Source organism: Rattus norvegicus, chromosome 3 (assembly GCF_021556685.1).
Source record: "Rattus norvegicus strain SHRSP/BbbUtx chromosome 3, alternate assembly SHRSP_T2T, whole genome shotgun sequence".
In the NCBI taxonomy this organism is placed as follows: Eukaryota; Metazoa; Chordata; class Mammalia; order Rodentia; family Muridae; genus Rattus; species Rattus norvegicus.
Genome location: NC_141536.1, coordinates 123283208 through 123307879, shown reverse-complemented (window position 1 = coordinate 123307879; position 24672 = coordinate 123283208). Strand labels below are relative to the sequence as shown.

Below are 24672 nucleotides of genomic sequence, written 5' to 3'. Positions count from 1 at the left end.
CAGGAGCACCTCAATGTGAATCACTCTACAATAGGAACTCATTTAACGCGTTTTTGTTAAACATTAACATGTTTGGAATGCTGGTTCAGGTCAGAGGCCTTTTCTCGTACCACTATATTTCATAGCTGAAGGTCCGACCTGGTGAGATGCAAGTCTCTCAAATATACAGACAGGACAAAGTGAACAATGAAACAAACAAACCAAATAAACAAACCAGCAACATCCACAAGATCCCAGAAAACAAACGTAGTCACTATGTAAGGTAATAGATTCACAAATCAACCTTATTTTGATATAGGCATGTCAAAACAATTTGTGCATCTTTAAATATACAATATTTATTTGTTAATTATATATAATATACATTCACCATGCCAGCATAAACATCATCTGCCTTCATAACACTCATCCATCAAAATGTCCAATTATGTGCTTAATTGTTCAATTAATATTGAATTATCTGCCATGCTAAGCTATTATCTCTGTGAGGCGAAAAGAGCCATGTCTGAGTCACTAACAATTTGCTCTCCAGTACCTATCAATGTCTACTTAATCTCTTGATAAATTCTCATTAAATATTGTTGTAAGAAAGTAAATTATGGAATGTACAAGAGTCCAGTGAAAATGCAAAGAAAAGGTAGACTTGTGGGAGATAAATTTTATCTCTTTCTGATTATTCTGCTAATCTAGGGCCATTAATAAGGACATTTGGTGATTAATATCTCTATACAAGAATAATGGCTTCTTAAGTAAGGACTTCATAAACCTTTAAGCAACTGGAGCATAATGTATCTGGAGTATTTTATTTTATTATTCAGAGATTTTTTTTTCTGGTCCTAAGTGTTAGGAAATGATCAGAAGCAGATGAAAGGAAAAAGCAGGATGAGGAAGAGGATACTGATGCCAATAAGAGTAACCTCGAACTCACTGTGACCTTTGCATGGATGGCAGGGTAGGAGAGGGGAGGCGGTGGATACAGCATACCAAGTAGAACTGTCAGCTCCATAGGTGGACTCCAATTCTCAGGAGAATCCAGGTGACTGCCAGGTGACAAAGCAGCACGTTGATCCTCCAGGGATGTGGACTGTGATGTTAGCAATTTTGTTATCGGATTCTGATTGTGTTTTCTGCTTTGATTTTTGTTTTGTTTTCAACTTTTCGATAGTAATAAATGTGTATAATTTATAATCTGAGTTTTAAAATGTTTGATACTTTTTACTTATATTAGTTATAAATTATTGGTCTTATAATCTATGCTAAGTGGTACACACACCAAGTATTACTCTTTGAGCAGAAAATTTGGCAGCAGCCTAAATGCTTAAAATGCTCTATTGAGGTTAATGTACATAAGCAGTTTGAAAAGAATTTTAAACATAAAGAGAACTTTAATTCATACATTCCACACTTTGTGGACAGCACTAATTTCTGTCTAGAGGTTTTATGGCTTATTAGCATTCATCCTGATGACTGTGTCTTCTATTCAACCTAATAACATACAGATCACTTTAATGAATACAGTTGACCCTGGAGAAAATCTTCGCATATCAGTTTTCAATTCAGTTTATTATTTTGAGTTCTTTAAGGAGATATGTTTCACAAATACTTGTTGCTGAATAAAGCCTCAGGTCCTCAGTAGAGCAGTATCCATTTGGGGTTTTTATCAAACCTCAGTGTCCACAGCAGCTTTTGCTCACTGTATATGGTAGCATAGAAGCCGCCGCTTCCTGTGCTTTGCTTTGGCTCTCAAGAAACATTTCCTATTTTTTTCATTGCTGAAAAACTAGGTTTTACACAATAGGTCAAAGATTAGCGAGGAAAACCAGCCGATAATAATTTTATACTCACTAATCAAGATCCAGTGAAAGAGAAATCAATTGCTTGGGGTAAAGTGGTGGCTGACACCTGTGGTTTTAGTACGCGTGCTATGTATTTCTCTTAAGGATTCCCGCAGATTTTACGACGAGGATCCATATTTACAGCCTCCCATTCCCTCCAGACCCTTGCCAGATGTGTTTACCAGAGACCTTTAGTACCTGAAGGACTCTCATTAAGCACATATTTATCTTTTGGTTGAAAGCATGTGAAAGGAAATGTGTGTATTTTGAAAAGACAGGGTTTACCTTTTTGGAGACAAGAGTCTCACTATGTATCCCTGAATGGCCTCACACTCAGTATGTAAGCCTGGCTGGCCTCAATTTCACAAAGAGCCACTTGCCTCTGCCTCCTCAGTACACCCTGCCCAGGCAGATTTCACACTTTCAGTTTTTATGCTATACAGAGATATTGTTAAGAAGTAGAACTCTATAAGAGAAGCACTATTATGGATCAATTTGATTACATGAAAATTAACGTTTCCTTTTATCATGGCAAGTTCTCTGACAAAAATCTGCCATTTAATTTAAACAGTTGAAGAGAATAAAAACAAACCATTTTGCTTCTTACTAAATAAAGTGTTCATTGCCCCTGATTATTTAAATTTTTATGCTACCACATGCTAGCTTATTGGATATATTAATCATTTTAAACCTGAAGTCTTACGTATAACTAATTATTTAACATGTGAACATTCAGAACTATGTTTAGAAGAATGGGATTTAGGGTTTATTTGAAACTTGACTTCCCTGGAGACATACAGCATCTGTATATGTGTGCAGATAGGATAGTAGCCTGGGTCTTCACATTTCTTTTTTACAAATCATGTATAAAGCTAGATTACTATGCTCTTTCTAAGAGAATTAAATCATCTCCACAGGGATATCCTTGAACTTGCGGTGATATTTAGTAATACAAGGAAGCTGGCACAAACTTAAAAAGCCGAAAATTCTCTAAAAACCATCATGTCTCTTCTTTCCTTAGTCTCCCATTGGTATTTCCTCTGCTATCCTGAGACACAGCTCACCAGCTCAGGTTCAGGCAAGATATTTGTATTTATAAAACAAAATAAAGGTATTCCCTCTAGTGTTCAATTATAGAAACCTACTAAAGGAGTCTCAAAGTTCAATTGAAACCAAAAGATCTCATTTCTTTGCCTTTTGCAGAATGCTGTTGTAGAGAGGAAGTCACACATTGTAGTAGCAAGGGAGGTAGCTAAATGGAAGATGAAGGATGAGTGAAGATTGTAGAAGTTTAGACAGTTTTATCCTGCTGTGTATTTTATCACTTTAGGTGTTCGTTTGCTGGTAAATATAATAGGTTGGAAATAAAAGCAAATGAAATTCATTCTCCTTTACATTCATCCCTCTTGACGACCTTAGGCAATAAGTGACAGGCACGATAGGCAACCTTCTTTACGACCATGAAAGTCATCCTTAGTTTACTACCACTGTTCGACAACTCAACCACAGGCTTTTAAGCAAGAGGAATATGGTTTCCTTGTGTGTCTACAGGTCATCTGAGGGAATTTTCTGGTCTTGCCTGGTATCTCACAAATATCAGAAATCAGTATTGAATAAATAGCATGATAAACTAATGTTTGCCATGTCCTCACATGTTTTGGGAGGTTTGGGCAACAATCACTTGTGGCAAATTCATAAATTGTATTTTATGGTTCTACTGACTTAAACAGACTACCTTTAATTTTTAACACATGCAATTGATCGTCAAATTCGGATATAGTTAAGTGCATAAGAAAATCCTTATGCTTTTGTTCTTTCCAGTCATAATCATGGGTCTAGTTAGTTTTGTTTTGTTTTGTTTGAAACTATGGACTTGATTTGTACAAACATTTCAGTGAACTTTTTGAAATGTTTAGGGTTTATCTTTATTTATGTGTAAATGTATATTTGTATGTGTGTATTGTGTGCATATGTCACATGTGTGCACCTGTTGGCAAAGTCCAGAAACAGGTAGCAGTTCTCCCTTGAGCTAGAAGTACAGACAGTTGTGACCATCTGATATGGGTCCTGGGAATTGAACTCAGGTCCTGTGAAGAGCACAAGTCTCCTGACCTCTAAGCCACCTCTACAGCCCCATGAATTTTTACCTAAATATCAGTGCAGTCATAGTGTAAAGTTGTAATCAGTGGGGTAGCAATTGGAACCCAAAAGAAGCATGAATGTAAAAGAGGGGACTATATACAACTAAGTACTGTTGTGAGAAAATAATTCATAATATTAAGAATGTTATAAAATACAAACATAGAAGCACCATAAAATCAAAAAGTATTTTACAAATAAAGCATCAATTATGTCACTACAATATATTAACCCCTGTATACTTTGACTAAAACAACTCTCAGTTTTTTCATAGCAATATATTATTTGAATGAAAGCCATTTCCATAGACTCATATATTTGAATATTGGTTCCCAGTTGGTAGAACTATTTGGGAAGGATTTGGAGGTGTGGCTGTGTTCAGAGAGGGGTGTGTATCTGGAGAATGCTTTGATGTTTTAAAAGACTCATGACATTCCAGTTTCTCTTTCTCACTGTCCTATTGTTGTATCTGAAGATATGAGCCCTCAGTTTCTGCTCCAGCACCTGCTGTTGTATGCCTGCCATTCTGCTTCCTTCCATGATGATCATGCACAGTAACACTCTGAAACCATAAGTCCCAGATAAACTTTTTCTTCTATAAGTTGTCTTGGTCCTGTTGTTTAATCACAGCAATAGAAAAGCCTCTAATATAGAAGTTAGTACCAGGGAGTAGGGTATCACTGTCATAGGCTTGACCGCTTTAGAGGAGTATGAAGACTCTGACTTTCAACTGGGAAAGCACTTTAACTTTGTAAGTGTGACTTAATAGGCCATCCTAGTAGGAGACTGAAAGACAATGGTGTTGAGAGCAATGTGGACTATGTAGGTTCAGCACACCTGGTTTCAGAGGAAATCAACATTATCTCTGGGCTAGAGACCATTCTTGTGATATAATGGCAAAGGCTATGGTTTCCTGTGACTCTTACCCTAAGAATTTGTGGTTCTAAAGGACCTGCTCTATTGCCAGTGTTGCCTTCTCTGCCTAGTGCTTTTGTATAAGGATGTAAGTGCTCACCCACCCCGTTCCTGCTGCCATGCCTTGGACTCATTATCATGAACTCCAACCATCTGAAACTATAAGCCCCAAATTAAATGTTTACTTTGATAGGTTGCCTTGATAGTGGTGTTTATAGCAGAACTAAAGAAGTAACTAAGAGAGGTGTCATGATCAGCAGGGTCAACAGTAACGTGTGCTACAGAGGTATCATGCACAAATGTCCTGCAGCCATGAATGGTTAAAATGAAACTGAGGGTGCATGGGTACATAGCAGAGTTAGGGAGGATGAATAATATAAAGAGCAAGTTAGGATATATGGCTAGACCCAGATTCTAGATAGTGTATTTAGCCAATTGTAAAGACTTAATGTTTTATTATAAATATGATGGGGAATACAGTAGAGAATTTTGCACTCAAAGTACGTAATTTAATTAATATATTAAAAGTGTTCCTGGGCGTGGCAGAAATGCTCTCTTGGGGCAAGATTAAAGCAGTAACAATAACTAGGGAGTTGTTGGACCTAGGTTTATGTGGACAAAGTGTGATGGAATATTACAATAAGACAGTTTTATTCCAAATACTGATGGTTTAGATGACTCACCAGATGGAAGAGAAGAATATTTGTCAGAGCTGTGAGGTACTTGTAGTGAATCTATCAGTTCATAAACATCAACGGTAAAGCTATACAATGAAATAGATTCAAAAATCATCCCAACCTTTGCTCTGTCACTTTAAACAAGCTTTAGATCAAATAACTTTGTAGACTTCTCCCTCTGACTCTAGGTTTAGTCATTGTGAGTTGGTCAATGGGACATTATTAGCTATTCTCCTTTTTAATCCACATTAATCTCTTTTAGTATTCTGTCATCTATTTCCACATATCACATGGTCTTTCAATGCTTACTTTTTAAGTTAGTGCACAGTCACTGCATAAGTTAGTGGTATTCATTACCACACTTTTCTATTTGTACATCATTTACTCTGTCCTGTCCTCTGCATTATTTTCTCTTGCCTCCCTTTTCTGATCCAGCTGTTCATCTCTGTTCCCAAATACTCCCTCCCTCTTTGTTTCTCTCTGTCTCTCTCTGTCTGTCTCTCTCTCTCTTGCACACACACACACACACACACACACACACACACGAACACATACACACACCATATGAGAGAAAAGCAACAGTATTTAACATATTTACCATGATTATCTCAAGTTCCAGTTACATCCTACAAATGACATACTTTTTTCTTCTTTATGGATGAGTAAAACTCCACTGTGCACATCCGTCATCTTTTCTTTACAAACATCCAATGATAGTTACCCAGGCTGACTCCATAGTTTGGAGCCTGTAAATAGTTTTGCATAAATTTGGATATGTATGTATCTCTATTATATCCCTATTTAGAATTCTGTATAAAACAGGGGTTCTCAAATTGTGGGGCCCAATTTTTTGGTGGCCATACTTCAGATATCTACATTACAATTCATAACAGTAACAAAATTACAGTTACAGGTAGCAAAGAAATGCATTTATGGTTGGAGGTCGCCACAACACGAACAATTGTGTCAAAGGGTTTCAATCTTAGGAAGGCTGAGTACCTCTGCTCTAAAAACATCTCAGGATCTGCTGTTGAAACCCCCCACCTGAAACATGGTGCTTCTAATACACAAACATGTTAGTGGTTTTCACAAAACCAGAAAAAAAACAAAAAAACCAGTCTATTCAAACCTGATTGTTCACTTTAATTCTCTGTTATAAAGAATAGTTACTCCAAAAATCAAAGCTAACCCATTATGTGTGTTCTGCCAGATAAAAATAATGTTTACATGGGAATATGCAGTTCCCAGCGCTTGGAAAACGTAATCGTTCCACGGTCCCAGAGGAGTGAAGAGGGCAAACATTCAAGCAGGGAGTTATTCTGCAGAAAGAGGTGAACACGCCTTTAAAAAAATAATTAAATGATCTTCATTATTTCATGAAAAGAAAAACAAAAAGTAGTTCCCAGTATGAATTTGAGGTCATCCGGGTGCAACGTGCAGAACGTGCAGAATTGTGACCTCCAAGAAGTTTCTCTGGAGAGGTTTTGCCCTGCAGGTGCATAAATAATTATGACAAAAATTGTGGTCCAATATACCACAGCTTCCAAGCTTTCCATAGAGAAGATCCATTTCTGAGTGAACTATGTTTTCAAGCCCACCCCGATGTTGTTTAGTGAAATGTTTAGTGTTTCTGTCATGTTGCTCTCTCCCCCATGGAAGTATGGCATGCTTCCCTCCATCAGAGAGGAAAGAGGACAGGATGCTGACTTCTGGTTATAAACATTTCATTGTATGCAGAGATGAAGATCACAGAGGGGCAGAGAAGTAGAGTAGCTGGGAAACAAATGTGATGTTGTTTACAGAGCCCCAGAGGAGGCGTAGAGAAAGCTGCCCCTGCAAGGCTTTCACACAGTCTAACCTGGTCACGAAACCCTTTGCGAACCTTGTGCAGGCGAATGCTTACAGGTGAGCAGAGGAACGCGGCACCTGACAATGCTAACTTAGCCACACTGGGGCATGCAGTGAGAGCCACTGTATGGTGCAGAATATGTATTTTTGAGAAGGATGGTCTGAAGTAATTTCGTTTAGAAAGGTTGTATCCTCATGAAAACAACAGTTGAAAATCATAAACAGAGTGTTAGGCTTATTACATGAGGCCACTTTTTTCTCCCTTCTCTCCAAAGCCTCCAGGTTGTTAGAAGACTTAAAGTTGATGGATTTAACATCTTTAGTGATTACTAAACTTTTTTTTTCACAGATATGTACAGATGTTACATATCACCTCTTGCATCCTCAATTTTGCATCTCTGCAAACCATAGAGATAGGGCAAAGGGTACAAGATGCCGACGTTACAAGATTTCAGGCTTAGAGAGACCTGTGCTGGCCAAATTCCTTAAAAGCCATCTGCCCAGGTGTGGCTATCCTTCAGTGGGAGAAGGAAGGCAAGCATGGGTGGCTGTAACTGTGGACTATACAGTTGATGAGGGAGTTTGGTTCTATTTCAGATATGGTAGAATGTTGAAATTTTTAGTAACTTAACTTATATGTTCACATATGAGTCATTTTAATGACTTTTTTTGGACTTCCTCATCTGGCATCAGTTGGGGGGCAGGTTGTTGGTGGCATCAGTTGAGGGGCAGATTCTTGGTACTGTAGACGGTTGATGCCCCAGGGAAGAGGGATGCTAGAGGGGTGAGGCAGGAATAGGTGTATGGGTAAGGGATTACCCTCCTAGAGACAAAGTGTAGGGGGGATGGGGTGAGGAGTTCATGGAGGGGAGTCTTGGAATTGGGGGATAACATTTGATATGTAAACAGATTAAATGATTAATAAATAAAAAGAAAATATCATGCACCGAGTTCTGTGTATCCAATAGTGAAAACTCAAATTTCCAGAGAATCTATGAGAAGTGTAAACTTCTGTTCATATACAGACGTTACAACCCAGAGATATCTATGTCCTCACATAACAAAAATGCAGGTGAGCTGTGACTTTTTCATTTTTCTTTTAATCCCCATTACTGAGCTGGGACTTGTTAATTTTTTTCTTCTTGATTAGCATGTCCCTGTCTGGCTGGCTTGCTTGCTCTCTTTCTTTCTTTCTTTCTTTCTTTCTTTCTTTCTTTCTTTCTTTCTTTCTTTCTTTCCTTCCTTCCTTCCTTTCCTCCTCCTCCTCCTCCCCCTCCTCCCCGTCCTCCTCCTCCTCCTCCTCCTCCTCTTTTTACTTAGGATCTAATTTCAATGATTGCGTGGACTGATTTATATATACTACTAAAGATATGAACTATCTTATACTTTTCTATTTCCCAAAGGCCAGTGGTCACTTCCATTTTATCCCGTAGACAACTCCATGTTCTAGAAAGTCATATCTGCCTTCATGTTTTGAGTAAGTCAATGAACTAGGGAATATTCCATCATCTCAAATGGTTCAGCTAGTACAAGAAGGAGCCTGAGTCTGTACCAGAGCCAACCCTTTACTGAAGCTGTGACATGAAAACATTGAAGTCAATTGGCATCAGGACCTCCTGTTAAGGCAGACACTAGAAATAAGTTCAGAATTGTGGCATGACTTTGATTTGAATGAAGTTTACTGAAAACTCAAACTGTTTTAAAACTAGTATCAGGAGATTGACTTTATGAGAGGTATATAAATAAATGTTCTTTGAGAAAAATGTTAAAGGGAAGCTGGCATGTGTCAAAATTAATTTTGATGTCTTTATTCTTTATTAATCTACTGTCAGCATAACTTGAACACATTAGATAATACTAATTCCTGGAAATAAAATGCAAAGCAAAAGATTAATGGCTGTACAGGAAATTTAATATAATACAGCAAAAAACCACAAAACACACTTCAGTAGCTTTATTTCTCTGGATCAAAAGCTTTGCTTTTGTAAAATATGTTGAATTATCTTTTGTTATATGCCACACCTACATAATTCAGTCAGTCATAAAAAATTGCCATGACATGATGACTTGTTTTCTGATATTCTAAAATACAGGAAAGGGATGCCACAAGACTAAGAAGTAATTATGTCTACTTGTATTTTAGCCAATTTTGAACTACTTCAAAGCACATAGGGCCTTTTAGGACCCTCTTCCTAGGATGTCTTTCTTACACAGTTTTTAGTGAGAGCAAACCCTGCAGCTCTTAACAAGGATCATTTACCACACAGAATGTGTTTATGAGTTGACAGTTTTACCATCCAATTATTTACCATAAAATACAAATAAATCAAGTTAACTATTTAAAAATCTAGAGAAGTAAACCTACTGGACGGTCTTTACAATAGCTTTAGAAAACAAACTCATATTTTAGAGAGTTATAAAAATTTTAATCAAAATAGAAATTGATAAAGTGTGATTTTTTTGCATATGTCTCAAAAAGTCATAATTTATTTTCAAAATAAATTATTTCTTTTGTGTGTCTACATTATTTAGCTCAGTTCACTGGTGCATGTGGAGAAGTAAGAACAGAAATATTATCTAGGGAAGAACTGGAACAATCTTCAGGGAATACTCCAGATCAGCCCAAGAATGGATGGCATGGTCTGTCACTCTGGTATTGCTTCAAGCAAACTCTCTTTGATCACACCTGAAAAGTGCCTGAGGAATGACTAACCCCAGGCAGAAGCAAAGATTGCAGTCTGCGATTTGTCTTTCTACTGTGACAGGAAACAGTAGCTTTTAAAAATTGCTGGATCTTTCATGATGCATATCAAAGATATGTTTGTTTTCTTTCTAAACCTATGTCTCAGTTTGGGTTACTATTACTGTAAGTTGAGGAGGAAAGGGTTTACCTGACATATATCATACTCCATCACGGGAGGAAGTCAAGGCGGGAACTCAATCTGGGCTAGAACCTGAAGGCAGGAGCTGATGCAGAAGCCATGGAGGGCTGCTGCTTACCGCCTTGTTCCCATGTAGTTTGCTCAGGCTGCTTTCTTATACAACCCAGGGCCACCAGCCCAGGAATGACACCATCTACAGCGAGCTGGATTCTCCCCCATCATTCACAAATTAAGAAAATGCTCTACAGATTTTGTTATAGCTGATGTTATGGTGTCTTTTCTTAACCGAAGTTCCCTCCACTCAGATGCCTTTAGCTTCTGCCAAGTTGACATAAGTTGACACGTTGACATCCAGCACACCTGTCTGTAATATTTATTTACTTATTTACTTGACAATACTGTGCTGACCCATAGCAAGGTAAAGAACGTGTTAGATTTGTAACTCAGATATGCATCATGTAGACACAGGTGATTATTATTATTTGTAAATTCTATAGTTGCTAGTCTAACATGTGGTCTTTCTCATTCCTGTGCTTTCAGTTGGTAATGTCAGTTCAAAATGCCACCCTCCACACTGTAGTGCTGAGATGCTGTCTGGTGTGTGTGTGTGTGTGTGTGTGTGTGTGTGTGTGTGTGTGTGTGTGTGTGTGTGTAGTAAGGTGCTTTATTAACTTTACATTTTTAAATACTAATGAGCAAGGATCCACAGCTGCAGAGAGACAGTGGATAGTAGAAAAGAGCCTGCTGGATGAAACCATCCTGTATATTTTTAAAGATGTGTTGACCTCAGAATGGAATATTTGTTATGTGTTTCATTGGGGAAGAAGTTTGGTCTTTGTTTCCACAAGAAAAGAAATGCTGTGGATACTATTAAAATTGATAAAGATTATATTCAAACAGGAGAGACCTCCTGAATAAGGAAAAGCAATAGTTCATCAGATAGCTTGGTCATTCAATCCAGCTAACTTATAAAGACTAACAAATGTCTTTTCTTTAATCAGGCATGAAAATAATAAAAATAATAATATTTCCAAATGATAAGTTACCAAAGGCACTCTTGCCTTAGTGGCACAATATGAAAAGTGTGTTTTCCTAAACTATGTGTCCTAATTCCCTGTTATAGTGTTAGAATGTAGATTGTCACATGGACCATGCCTTTCTTGAACATCAGCTTTTGAGTTTTTCTTTTCCTTAAATAAAAAGATTTGTGTTACTTGGCATTTAAAACACAGTTAAGAATTTAATGTATTTTAAGTAAATTCAAAAGGTACTACAGTCAAGCTTATTTTTTAAATCTCTAAGAGTCAGAGTGATTTGGAACCAAAATAAAATAATTCAGCAGGGCAGTGTCTTTCATTTAGCATGCCGATAATCCCAGTACAACCAGGCAGATCTCTTTAAGTCAGTTGTTTTCTAAATTCTTTTTTTTTACATTTAATTACCATTTTTAAAATCTTTTTAATTTTTTATTGGATAATTTTTTATTTACATTTCAAATGTTATTCCCTTTCTTGGTTTCCTGGACATAAGCAATCTATTCCATCCCCCTCCTGTTCTTCTATAAGGGTGTCCCCCTTCCCATCTACCCCCCCCTTCCCTAACCTTGGCAGGACCAAGGGCTTCTCCTTCCATTGGTGGCCAACAAGGCCATCCTCTGCTACACATGCAGCTGGAGCCATGGGTTAGTCCATGTATAGACTTTGGGTAGTGGTTTAGTCCCTGGGAGTATATTCTGACAGATAGGTTTAAAGAGCACCTAAGCACCCAGGGTAGAGGGGCCAGTGGGGCCCATAGGGAGTCGGTCAGGCAGTCCATAGAGGTCCATAGAGGAAATATGTGTTAGATAAGCTGTATGTAGACACCAGGTACAATGTTATTGGTTGTTGTTGTTGTGCCGTAAAGCATTCTCAACCCCCAAAAGATCACCAAGGAGCCAACTCTGATGTAATCACACTAGGCTATCTTTATTATAAACTCGAGTTTGTGCTTATTCACCACTGACCCACAGGATAGTTTGGTGAAGCAGCCCCTAACTCTTAACAGGACTAACTGTTATAGGAAATGGAAGCAAGTAAGGGGAGAGGGGGGTCCATCCTGGCAATCGTCTAATCGAATGACCATTGTAAACCGAAAGGTGATTGCTCTGAAGCAAGATGGTATACAATCATTAATGGTCAGATGAAAGTACATTGGAAACAATCAGAGTAATCTCTGATTAACTATTGCCAGGAAGTAGCTAGGGAGTAACTCTGGCCAAGGACAAGCTGTGGGGTCCTTCCTGGTACTTGAGTTTAACTGCGGGTCAAGTTCTTGTGATTTTTTTCTTTGAAGATGGAGACCAATTCCAAGATGGAGTAGGTTTAGCCTCTCATTGGTATAAAAGAATCATCATGATGAATAAAAGACCTGGCAGCAATGTCCATTGGAAGAAAATAAGGTTATGTAGCAACTGGTTGATCGAAATCTTGATACTAGTCATTTTCAGATCCTCAGTCCCAATTTCCCTGTGGACAATGGTTCAACATTTCCAATCTAGTGTTCCTGGCGAATTTTAAAATACGTAAGTCCTGCAAATAGTAGGAATTGACTATATTAAAACATACCACTGTTTTATTGGTTCTTTGCATATATTGGCTATCATTTCTCTGTCAGATGTATATAGATGACCAAGGTTTTCTCTCAGTTGGAAGGCTGCTGCACAGAAGTTTTTTAATCTCATGAGATCCAGTCTGTTGCTTGTTGATATTATTTCCAGATTAGCTGGAGTCCTATTCAGGAAGTCCCCAGTTAAGCTTAAATACGTGGAGGCAGGTCTATGGCTTTTTCTTCTAGCACATTTAGAACTGATTTTTGTATAGGAGGAAAGACAGATCTAACATCAATTTGTTCTTCCTTGTGAATGGATAACTAAGGTCTCCAAGCACTATTTGCTTTAGAGTCTGTATTTCTTCCAGTATTTATTTTTAGCATTTTTTGTACAAAAATGGGTCATTTTAACTCTATCGGTTTATATTTGGATCCTTTGTACCATTTGGATCTGTACCATTGATCTTTGTGTGTGCCTTTGGGTCAGAACACTTCTATTTTTATTACTACGTTTTTGTAGTATACTTTGAAGTCAGGAATACCTACATATGGCGTTATGCCCTTTTTGCTTAGGATTGCTTTTACTATCTTGGGATTTTTGTGCTTCCAGGTGAATTTTAAGATCGTGTGTTTTATTTATGTGAAAAATAGAGTTGTAATTTTGATGCATATTAAAGTAATCTATATGTTGATTGCTTTTGGTTGGATGTTCATTTTAATAACATTAATTCTTCCATTACAAAACTATGTGAGAGAGAGCTTTCAATTTTCTAATGTCTCTCTACTACTTTCTTTAGTGTTTTTAGATTTTTCATTGTAACAGTCCTTCTTTTATTACTATAATAAAATACCATGATCAAAAGCAACTAGAGGAAAAAAGAGTTGATTTCATTTACTCCTCTACATCATAGTCTATCATCAAAGAAAGTTAGGGCAGGAGACTGGAGGTGGAAACTGACGCAGAAGTCATGGAATAACTCTGCCTGCTGGTTTACTCAAGGATTGTTGAACGTGTTTTGGGTTCAACTCAAGACCATCAACTCATGGACGGCACCACCCACAATGCACTGAGCCCTTCCACATCAATCATTAAACAAGAAAGTGTCCTACAGGCTTGCCCACAGGCTAATCGGAGCATTTTATAAATTGATGTTCCCTTTTCCCAATGACTTCTAGCTCGTGTCAAGTTAACAAAAACTAACAAGGAAAAGAGGTCCATTGCGTGCTTGTTAGGTTTGCTCCAGGAGTTTTGTAAGGTAATTGTGAATGAGGTTATTTTTCTATTATTTTTCAAATTGTTTGCTTTCTGTGTACAGAAAGGCTATTGAGTTTTTGAGTTGATTTTATATACTGCAACTTTGTTAGAAGTAATTATCAGATTTAAAAAAACATATGTACTTTTGAGTGCGGGCATGCACGCACACACATACACACACATTTCTTTCCTTTTGCTAGCACTTTTATTTCTGTTTCTTGTCTTATCACACTGGCTAAGATTAAAGTGTTATGTTTAAGTAAGAACAGAGAAAGTAGCCAATCCTGTCTTGTTCTGGTGAAAGTGTAAATTCTTGTTTTCTTTACCACCACCACCACCACCACCACCACCACCACCACCACCACCACCACTCCATTTATGTAATGTTAGCTATAAACTTGACATATATAGTTTTTATGTTGAGATATATTTCTTTTATTCCTAGTTTCTTCATGGATTTTATCATAATGGAACATTAGATTTTCTTCTACCACTTGACATGATCCTTTTATTTCTGACCTTGAAACTATTTATGTGATATATTGCATTTACTGTCTGGGAGAACAATGGTAACTAGCAGAATTGGATAAGAGTGAAAAATAAAAGAGTAGGGATATATTGGTATAATATAAACTCAAGGCATACTACATAACTGCGTGAAAGATAGAATTGTATGACCTTGTAGTCTTGTATAATGTGTATTTCTATATTTATATATACATGTATATGTATACATATACACCTAGATAGTCAGACATATGGTCCAGTTATTTGGGTAGACTCCAAAGATTTAGGTAAAAACGTCATGTTCCCTGACCCCACATGTTATGCCATATATTGTGGATTCACAGTGCAATGATTACATAGGGTAGAGAAAATCTACCCTTCAAGTGCAAAGAACTAAGGGATCATGAATACCATGAAAAGGTAATCCTTATAACAACCTACAGATATGTTGCTTAAGAATGCGAGAGAGATTGCAAAACAGTAATGTTGGAGAATGTAAAGTAAATGACTGTATATACACTTCTTTATAATATAAAGCATAATTTTGGTGGGTTATGAGTCATGTTGGTACCATGTTGTTACAGAAATACTCTGTGGTGAAATGCTTCTGTCTGTTGCCAAAATGAACACTGAAGAAAAATGAAGAAGACTGAAGAACTCCAACAAAAAATTTGCACAACAGAAGTAACCAAAATCTTCTGGAGTCTTTAATTCATCCACAGCCATCGTAAAGCCAAAAGTAAGGAAATATATTATAATTTTGTACTTTCAAATTTGACTTCAAATTATACAATACTTAACAAAACAGAAAAGTGCAGTTATTAATTCAACAGCATCTAATGGTTTACATCTGCATGCTTGCAATGTGTTCTGAGTTCTAGGAATACAATGACAAATGACGAATAAAACCATCAATGATGTGGCCTTGGAATAAATGACAGTGTAGGGGTGGAAAAGTTAATTATGCAAATGAGTGGGAAGGAAACTAGGAGCCCCTGATGGTGTTTATGAACATGATATACAATTTAGCAAATGAAGAATGAAGGAAGGAATACTTGCACGTCCCTTCATTCCTGCATGGCCCTGACTACTGGAAACAGTGTTATTGAAATGGCTTTGTAGAGGTACCGTTAGGAAATGGTGGCCCTTCCAGATGAGAAGTATAGAAAAATCTCAAGGACTGGTGGTTTATGTCAGCCAAGAAGAGGAGTGAGGGAGATCTGTAAGGAGTGGGGGAGGAACGACTATATTCAGAATATATTGTATGAAAAATCTATTTTCAATGAAAAGGAATGTCTTAAATACACACTTCCATATTAAGGTTATTCTTAGATATGAAATGTAAGGAAATTCATCAGTGGAGCATGGACCTCCTTTAAATTTACTGTTTAGGACACTAACTCACAATAACTCAGCTGAATAATATTTGAAAGTCTTAGTGAAGTGCAGAATACAGTTTTCTAACCCTCATAATTCTTAGGTGGCCTTGAACTCAAATGTCATCGACACTTTCCTTTGGTGATAAAGTAGCTTTAGTGCAGCCATTAGATGGCGTCTGGTAATTGAAGACTTGTGAAATTTAACAAAGCAAACACAGGAGTAAAGGTGAATGATCGGTATGACAGAAGAAAACAAAGCACAGGAAAACGTCAGAGAAGTCTGAGACTTCAGGAAAGCCATCCAGCATCCTTCCCACACCACAAAGCAGGCGAGCATGTATGTGTATGCAAGTGTGCACACATATTTCATGTGTGCATGTGTGGAGGTTCACCTTTGGTGTCATTCCTCAGGTGCTGTCTACCTTGCTTTTAAACAGGGTTTCTTGTCACCTTAGAGATCACCAAGTGAGTTAAACTCTCTGTCCAGCAATCCCCAGGAATCTGAATGTCTCTGCCTTCCCCGTACTTAGATTACAAGTGTGTGCAACCACACAACTTCTCTTTACATGGATTCTGGGAATTAAACTCAGCTCCGTATGCTCATAAGTCAAGCAGGTTACTGCGGTATTTCACTAGCCCAGTTTTCAGTGAACAATGTAGTCAAGTTCTGGGAGGAACTTTTTATAACTGGTTAATACATGCCACTTTTATCTGGACCTGAACTTAATACCATGGTTCTAGGTATCACCAAGCTAGGAATGGAGCTACCTATAATCAACTGCAAGTTAACGTTACCTTTGCAGCTCAGAGAAATGAATTTTAAAAAGAACATCAGAGAAGACTTAGCATAATGTAGTTCAATCACTTGTTTTATCAGCCATTGGAAAGCATATAACCGTAATTACCTGGAGATATTTAAAGGGAGCTAATGGTTCTAGAAGTGGTTGGATTCTGTAGCAATAAGAATAGTATAAGCTAGAAAAAGTAACGCTGTCTTAGTTTGTTTACTCCAAACTTTGAGTATTGATATTTTAGGAAGATGATGTTAGTACAGCTTTAAGGGAGTGAAGGCATGAGGCAGGGGAAAGAAAGTTAAAGTGTAATTGTTGTGAGCATGGAAGATGGTACTTCTGGCATACAGTCCTGAGGATCTTTTCATTCATCCCACCATGGAGGAGAGAATTCGGGTATTTAGTCCACTTCTCACAGCTGTCTTGGTCTAATGGGGACCACGCTCCGAGGAAAAACGGGGAAATGTTAATTCTCTGGCATTTATGGCCTACCAAGTTTATGAACTAAACAACAAGAACAGCAAAAGGAAGTTCTCAGACACGAGTCCACATATTTGACATCAGTATCCATCATTAATTAGATCAGCATGCAGTCATCTTGAATGTTCGGGGTCTGTGGACAGAGCAGTGTCAGAGCACTTCATTTATATTTTATCATTTATTTCTTTTATTTGTTGGGTACGCACTCTATACCAAGACAGTAGACGGTCATAAGTCCATGTATCTTCTGACAAGTGTGTTGACGTTAGAAGTGTGAATGTGATGAGATATCTCCCTGGGGCGGGGGAGGGGTTGAAATTGGAATTTATAACTCAGAATTTTTACTTGGAAACTAAACAGTAGAAATTGAGAGCATTCCCTTCACCTGTTTTTCTGAACTGTTTCCATCAACCTCCAAGAAGGACGACTAAAGTGCGGATGCTTCAGTCCTTCTTAGAAGAGGGAACAAAAATATTCATAGGAGGAGATATGGAGACAAAGTTTGGATCAGAGACTGAAGGAATGGCCATTCAGAGCCTGCCCCACCTGGGAATCCAGCCCATATACATACAGTCGTCAAAACCAGACAATATTGCTGATGCCAAGAAGTGCATGCTGACAGGAGCCTGATATAGCTGTCTCCTGAGAGGCTCTGCCAGAGCTTGACAATACAGAGGCGAATGCCATTGACAACCATTGAACTGAGAACAGGGTCCCCATTGGAGGAGTTAGAGAAAGTATTGAAGGAGCTGAAGGGGTTTGCAACCCCATAAGAACAACAATGCCAACCAACCGGAGCTCCCAGAGACTAAACCACCATCCAAAGAGTACACATGGACAGACCCATGGCTCCAGCCACATATGTAGCAGAGGATGATGTTGTTAGGGACCAATGGGAAGAGAAGTCCTTGGTCCTGCCAAGGCTGGACCCCTCAATGCAAGGGAGTGTCAGGGCAGGGAGGCAGGAAGGGGTAGGTGGATGTGTGGGGGAACACCCTCATGGAAGAAGGGGGAGGAGGATGGGATAGGGGATTTCTAGAGGTGAAACTGGGAAGTGTAAATTTAAAAAATCCAATACAAAATGTTTTAAGAAAAGTGGTGTCCTCCCAGTCAGCCCGTGTGGCCAATGTTAGTTCAGGCTTAGCAAGCTGACATTAGCATCTCAAGCCTTAGAGACACACAATGGGAACTTGATTGGGGAAATAAACGCTGTAAAGGACTGTGAATTAAAAACCTGAGCCAAAGGCCTCATTCCCTGCTGATGTAGAAATATATCGCCTTCATTTTTCATTCCCAAACATTTTGATAACTCTTTGATCTCTGTTTCTGAAGGGTGAGCTGAGATTTTAGAAAAAGAAGCAAATAGGCATAAAATAATAGAGGGAAATAGATAACATAGGAAAAGCAACTATAGGAAGGTTAATGTCTCTAATTTAGTGCAATTAGCTAATTTAATTTATTTTTCCCTCTATGAACAGAGCATCTCCGTTCTGTCTCTCAAGTTTCATCCTAGCACTATGTCCATCATACATGTGTGCCTTTTATTCACTTGCAGAAGAAATGTGTAAAAGATAAACAGAGGAACATGTTGACATGTATGTTTGCTTCTGTCATGTGTTGTGATGGTTACTTTATACACATTCTTTCCTTCTCATGCAAGAGAAGTTATTTTTCCCCTCAGAGACATGCAAGCGCGGATTATAGTAGAATAGGAGGTAAAGGCGACAAACGTCAGTTTCCTGGACCTAAGGCTTTCCCAAGATGCAAGAAGTTTATTATTAAAAGTAGGATAGGCTCAGGCAAAATGTATAACTGATTGATTTAAATGTATACATGCCTGCTTTGCACATGATCTAAGTAAGCTCTTTCCCTAAGAGGCACTAGCAATTTCTATTGCCAACAAGCAGTCTGTGAGTCTTTCCATTCAAGACCGTTTTCTTCTTCCCGCTTGCTGTTCTTAATATCTTAACTTTCCCCAACCAGTTGAGTGTGAAATGGAATCTTGCTGCAATTTGATTTCCCTGGTTACTAATGAGGTTTGGCAACTTTTTGTGTCTTGTTCACCATTCAGGTTTGCTCTTCTGTGAAGTGCCTTCCTTTTTCCCATCTTCCCTTGGCTCCCTGTAGAATTGTGTCGTCAGGTTCATCTCATGCATCCTGTCATTGTCTCTCTTGCTTTTACCATCATTTACATTCTACAGCATTAGCACTGATGTGTCTTAGATTGAACAGCTCTGGTGAGATAGCATTATGATTAGCAGTCTCCTTGGTCCTTACCCACTATCTGCAATAGCATCTCAAAGTGAGAATAAAAAAAATGCTCCTAGACGTAAAAATACCTCTAGTTAAAAGGTTCCCTGTTTGAGAACAACTAACCTATAACTCATCATACTGACTCCCATCAACAGGAAGAATGAACATGGAATAAATTCCCTCTCTCTGTTTGTTTGCTAGGATCTTCCAACGCCTGCTTATCTGAACATGTTCAGAGTTAGTTGCACGTAACCTAGCAGGTGCATTGCAGTCCACTGGCTACATAGCTCATCGATATGTAATTACCAGAACAGTAACATATGAACTTATCCTCCTGTCATACCCTGTCTCTTCGCCTTGATCCTGTCTCCCCACTTTAGGATTATATATTCCAATTAAAGTGTTAGCACCAACTGTTTGTCTCAGCATTTCCTCAGGAAACTAAACTGATACAGACAGTTGTAGCAAAGGTATCCTGTGGATAAAATTAGAACTAGATGACTAACCTGTCAGAAAGCAGCAGGAATAACATTTTTGGTGGTAAATTTTCATGAAAATAAAGCCTGGGATGTAGGTGTAACAGAGTTACTTTAAAGTTACTTAAGCCTTCACAAGTAGCAAACTGGGTTAAAGCTTAGGAACAGGTCAGAGGTTGGGATTTCCAGAAGTTGCATGCACATTGAGTATTAAAATGGTGGTCATTAAGTAAAGTAGGAGGACTGCCTTTGACCCATATGAAGAAAAGGGTTACACTCTTAGCAGTTAACAGTCACTGTTACTTTTCTGAGCACTTTGACCAGTTATGACTGCATGAACTGCCATACATTGCCAAAGGAAACATCTCTGGTGGGGCCTGTCAGTAGCAATAACCTCTAAGTATTTACAAAGTTGATTAACAAAATGTATACTTAGCAGAAAACAGTAGTCGATTCTCATGTAGAACCTATAACCTACCGCCCAAACCCTGGACACTTAGGCAGATTTCCTGTTCTTGACCTAAGTACGTTCTAATGAAACAGGTTTGGAATTCAATCAGAAAATGTTAGTAACCTCATAATAGTTGTGAAAAATTTATAACCATAGATTCATCTTGCCTTAAAAATAATTCTCATAGGTCATGGGGTCTGGGAGCCAGTAACTTTTCTTCCCAGAAGCCTGCATAGTACTTTCTGTGACCATTAAGTAGCCATAAAGAGGTAAGCTCGCTATCCCTATGTACTGTAACCAAGGCATGTGCTCTTTTCAGCAATTTTGTCTTTCCATACAGTTCTGGTGCACAACCAAATGTGGTAACAGTAGCCTATATTTTCTTAGGGGCCTCTGTACCCCTACCAACCAGGGCAGTAGGCCATGACTGTCACCTGATATTCTTATATACAACCTCTGGCTTCTGGGATTAGCGTTATCTACTTATCACCATTCAAACTCTTTAAGTTATATTTTTTAATGAGCCACACATGTGTACTTTTGATTAAACTCCCCTATATCCTCTCTTGTTACCTAATACAAGCCCATCCTCATTATTATATCCACCTTTACTTTCATATCACACATGTCTTATGATCCCTGTTCTCCTATGATACAAATCCACAAAAAAGAAGGAATATGCTATATTTGCCTTTCTGATAATTGATTATCACAATATACTTTCCCAAGATACTTTCATTTTCCTACAAATTTTATAACTGAACTTTTTGTCCTAACTTACCTGAATCAGAGATAGGGCCCATTATAGAGTACAGAGAATGGGAAAGAAATAGAGAGTTAAGAAAAGGGAAGAGTCGAAGGCTGAGGTCAGGACAATTACAAGCGCTGAGGAGCCAAGACAGAAAGGTTATTAGCAGCATTACTTTTTTATACCCCTTAAATGGGAAACCAGAAAATCAGTCAGTAAAGAACATCAGAGAACAGAATTACAGGGAGCTCAAAACTATCTCAAGTTCCTCTTCAGCGAGGAACATTCTAGGATGGTAAACAAAGCATTCACATCTCAGTGTCTGGATCATCTGACCACATACACATGGGGGAAATGTCAACTGACAGTTCTCAGACTATGACTTTACAAGGCCCTCTCACCAATCTATAACTGCCCTTGCCTGGCCTGACCCTGGCTAAGGGGCAACATGCCCACATCCCAGCATCTGTGCCTCTAGGCATTCTCCAATCCAGTATAGCCCCCAGCAATTTTTCTTTGCATCTGGATTAGATTTGACATGCATATGCATCGCAAGTTCAGTATCAATTCATCTGCTGATAGACACCTAGGCTGGTTCATTTCCTGGCTGTATAAATAGAGCAGTAATAAGTACGGATATGGCAGTATCTCTAATGGAGGATATAGAGTACTTAGAGTACAGGCCCAGCAATTGTATATCTGGGTCTTTTGGTCATTCCCTTTTAGATTTTTTTTTAAGTAACATCCACTGAATTTTCCTAGTGCTTGTAAGAGTTCACACTCTTACCAACAGTGAATAAGAAAGGGTTCTGCTTTCCCAACCATAGCAGCTCTTGTTGTCAACCTGACACAGTAAAATAGAATCTGAATGTAGTTTGTATTTCTCTGTAAATGCTAATACAATATTTATTAGCTCTTACAATTCTTTGTTTGAGAACTCGGTTTAATGGAAAAGTCCATTTTCGTTTGGATTTTGTTTTCTCAATATTTGGGTTTTAAATTTTTTCTTTGAATTTTCTAGATGTCCTCTGGGAACATTTCATCTCAGTCTACAGACTGTTTATTTCCTTAATTAGTAGCTTCATTTTCTATACATATGCCTTTTTATAAAATAAAATGAAGTCTTGCTTGTCAACTGTTGACTTGCTTTTTGAGCTATCAGAATCCCCCTGGGAAACTCCTTCTGTAGGAGTGTAGATTTCTGGAGTGTAATGACCCCGAAGTCCTCACCTTTCCCCTGGCAGGGTCAGGGTTTGTGTCTTTTGCTGCAGTCTTTACTCCATTGGCAGTTGGTCTTTCTACAGGATGAGAGACTAGGATAGTTTCATCCTCCTACACATAGACAGCATTCAAAGACGCTGTCCTCTTTCCAGTGTGTATTTTTGGCCTCTTTGACAAAAATCAAATGGCTATAGTTGTACGTTTTTGTATCTGGGTCATCTCACTATTCAACTGATGCACGTGTCTCTTATTGTGCCAGTGCCATGCTGTCTTTATTACTATGGCTTTATGTTATAACTTAAAAATCAATTGTGGTGACACATGTCACAGTTTGCTTTGTTTATTTGTTTTGTTTGCTTGCTTGCTTGCTTTTGTTCAAGGTTGCCTTGGCTATCAGGATCTTTTATGCTTCCACAAATATGTTTTTTTCCCTGAAAAAGGACACTGGAATTTTTATTGGGATTAAATCGAATCCATATATAGTCTTTGGTAGGATGCCTATTTTTATGATATTTATCCAGCCAATAAATGACCATGGGAATTCTATTTAATCTACCAGTATTTCCTTTCCAGTACGCCTTTTATACTTGATGCCTTTCATTTCATTAGTTAGACTTATTCCAGCCCTTTTTACATTTTTTTCTTTTATTTTTTAGAATACAATGTAAATATATCATTTCTTTCTTTCATTCCTTTTCTCTAAATCCTGCCTTAATGTCTTTCAAATTCTTGGACTCTTTTTGTTGTTGTTGTTGTTGTTAAAAATGTTGTTATATGCACAGATACATTCATATATATCAGCATATATGCACAATATATAAAAATAACTCATATGTATATTTGAGTGTTTTATTGAGACCAAGTGTTTCCCTAATTTAATTCTCAGTGTTCTCTAATTTATTTCTGTGTTAATTTCGCATACTTCTACTTTGCTAGAATGTTTTTATCAATGCTAGGAGTTTTGTGGTAGAGTCTTCAGGATTTCCTAAGTATAAATCATGTCATCTAAGAATTTTCCCATTCCGGTTTGTATTCTTGCTTCCTTCTTTTATTCCTTTAGCTCGGATTTAAAGTATTATATATTGATAGGAGTGCAGAGGGGGACACATGTCTTGTGCCTGATCTTAGTAGAGATGCTTCATGTTTTAGTATGATGTTCACAATATGTTTGTTGTATATAGTCTTTATTTCATTGAGCTATTTCCATCAATGCATAGTTTCTATAGAAGTTTTAATATGAAAAAATATTGGATTTTGTCAAAAGCCTTTTCTGCACCTACTAAAATGATTGTGTAATCTTTCTCTTGGTAAATTTTGTGATGGATTCCATCTATTAAGAAATTTTTCTAGTGAAATTTTTCTGCATCTTTATAATGTAGTCAACTTGATCATGGTGAATGATCTTTATAGACAGATTATTAAACATGAATTTCAAATATTTTACCCCAAATTGTGTGCCCTTGTTCATTAAGTAGACTGGAGTATGCTTTTCTTTTTTGTTGTGTTTTAAATGATTTGGTACTGGCTTCATAAGAAAATCATGAAAGGATTAATTTATCCTCTACTTTATAGTCCATTTGAGAGGAATTAGTGTTATCCCATAGAATTTTGAAAGTCTAGTAGGACTATATGCTGAATTTGAATACCTGAGACAGGATCTCCCTTCATAACTCTGGCTGTCATTGAACTCTAAAACGTCTTTATATCAAGGGAGCCTTGAATTCACAGAGATCTGCCTACATCTACCTCCAGAGTTGGGAAACTGTGTGGACTACCCTTCCCAGCTTACCTAAACTTGTCTCATTGACACACTTTATTACTGTGAATACCATTTTTTTAGACTTGTTTGAAACATTTACCTTTCTTTTCATATACACACGTCATATGCCTCTAGAAACTCAGTCATTTCTTTTAGATTTTCTAGTTTAGTGAAAAAATAAATTTTAAGGTATTTCCTAATGGCGTTGAATTTCATTGGTAGCCATGATAATATACTATTTTCATCTTTAAGTTACTGCCTTTGGTCTCCTTTTTTTTTTTTTTTGCTTTTTTTTCTTTTTGCTTAATTTGGTTAAGGGTTTGTCAATCTTGTCCATCTTTTTTTTTTAAAAAAGAACTTTCTAGTTCATTGATTCTTTGTATTTTTTTTTCATTTTCTACTTCCATAATTTATGACCTCATCTTTCGATCTGGTTTGGAGGTTGGATTGTTCCTATTTTTTCCAGTCTC

The 24672-nt window shown here is 37.6% G+C and overlaps 1 protein-coding gene across 3 annotated transcripts in view; it reads left to right on the top strand.

Annotated features, from left to right (window-relative positions):
• Nucleotides 1–24672, top strand: part of Pak5 (p21 (RAC1) activated kinase 5) — a 300079-nt gene that overhangs the window by 109636 nt on the left and 165771 nt on the right. For all 3 annotated transcript variants that reach the window (NM_001434031.1, NM_001434030.1, NM_001107781.2), the window contains 1 exon segment: nt 15229–15383. The gene's annotated coding sequence lies outside the window, so the exon portion shown is untranslated.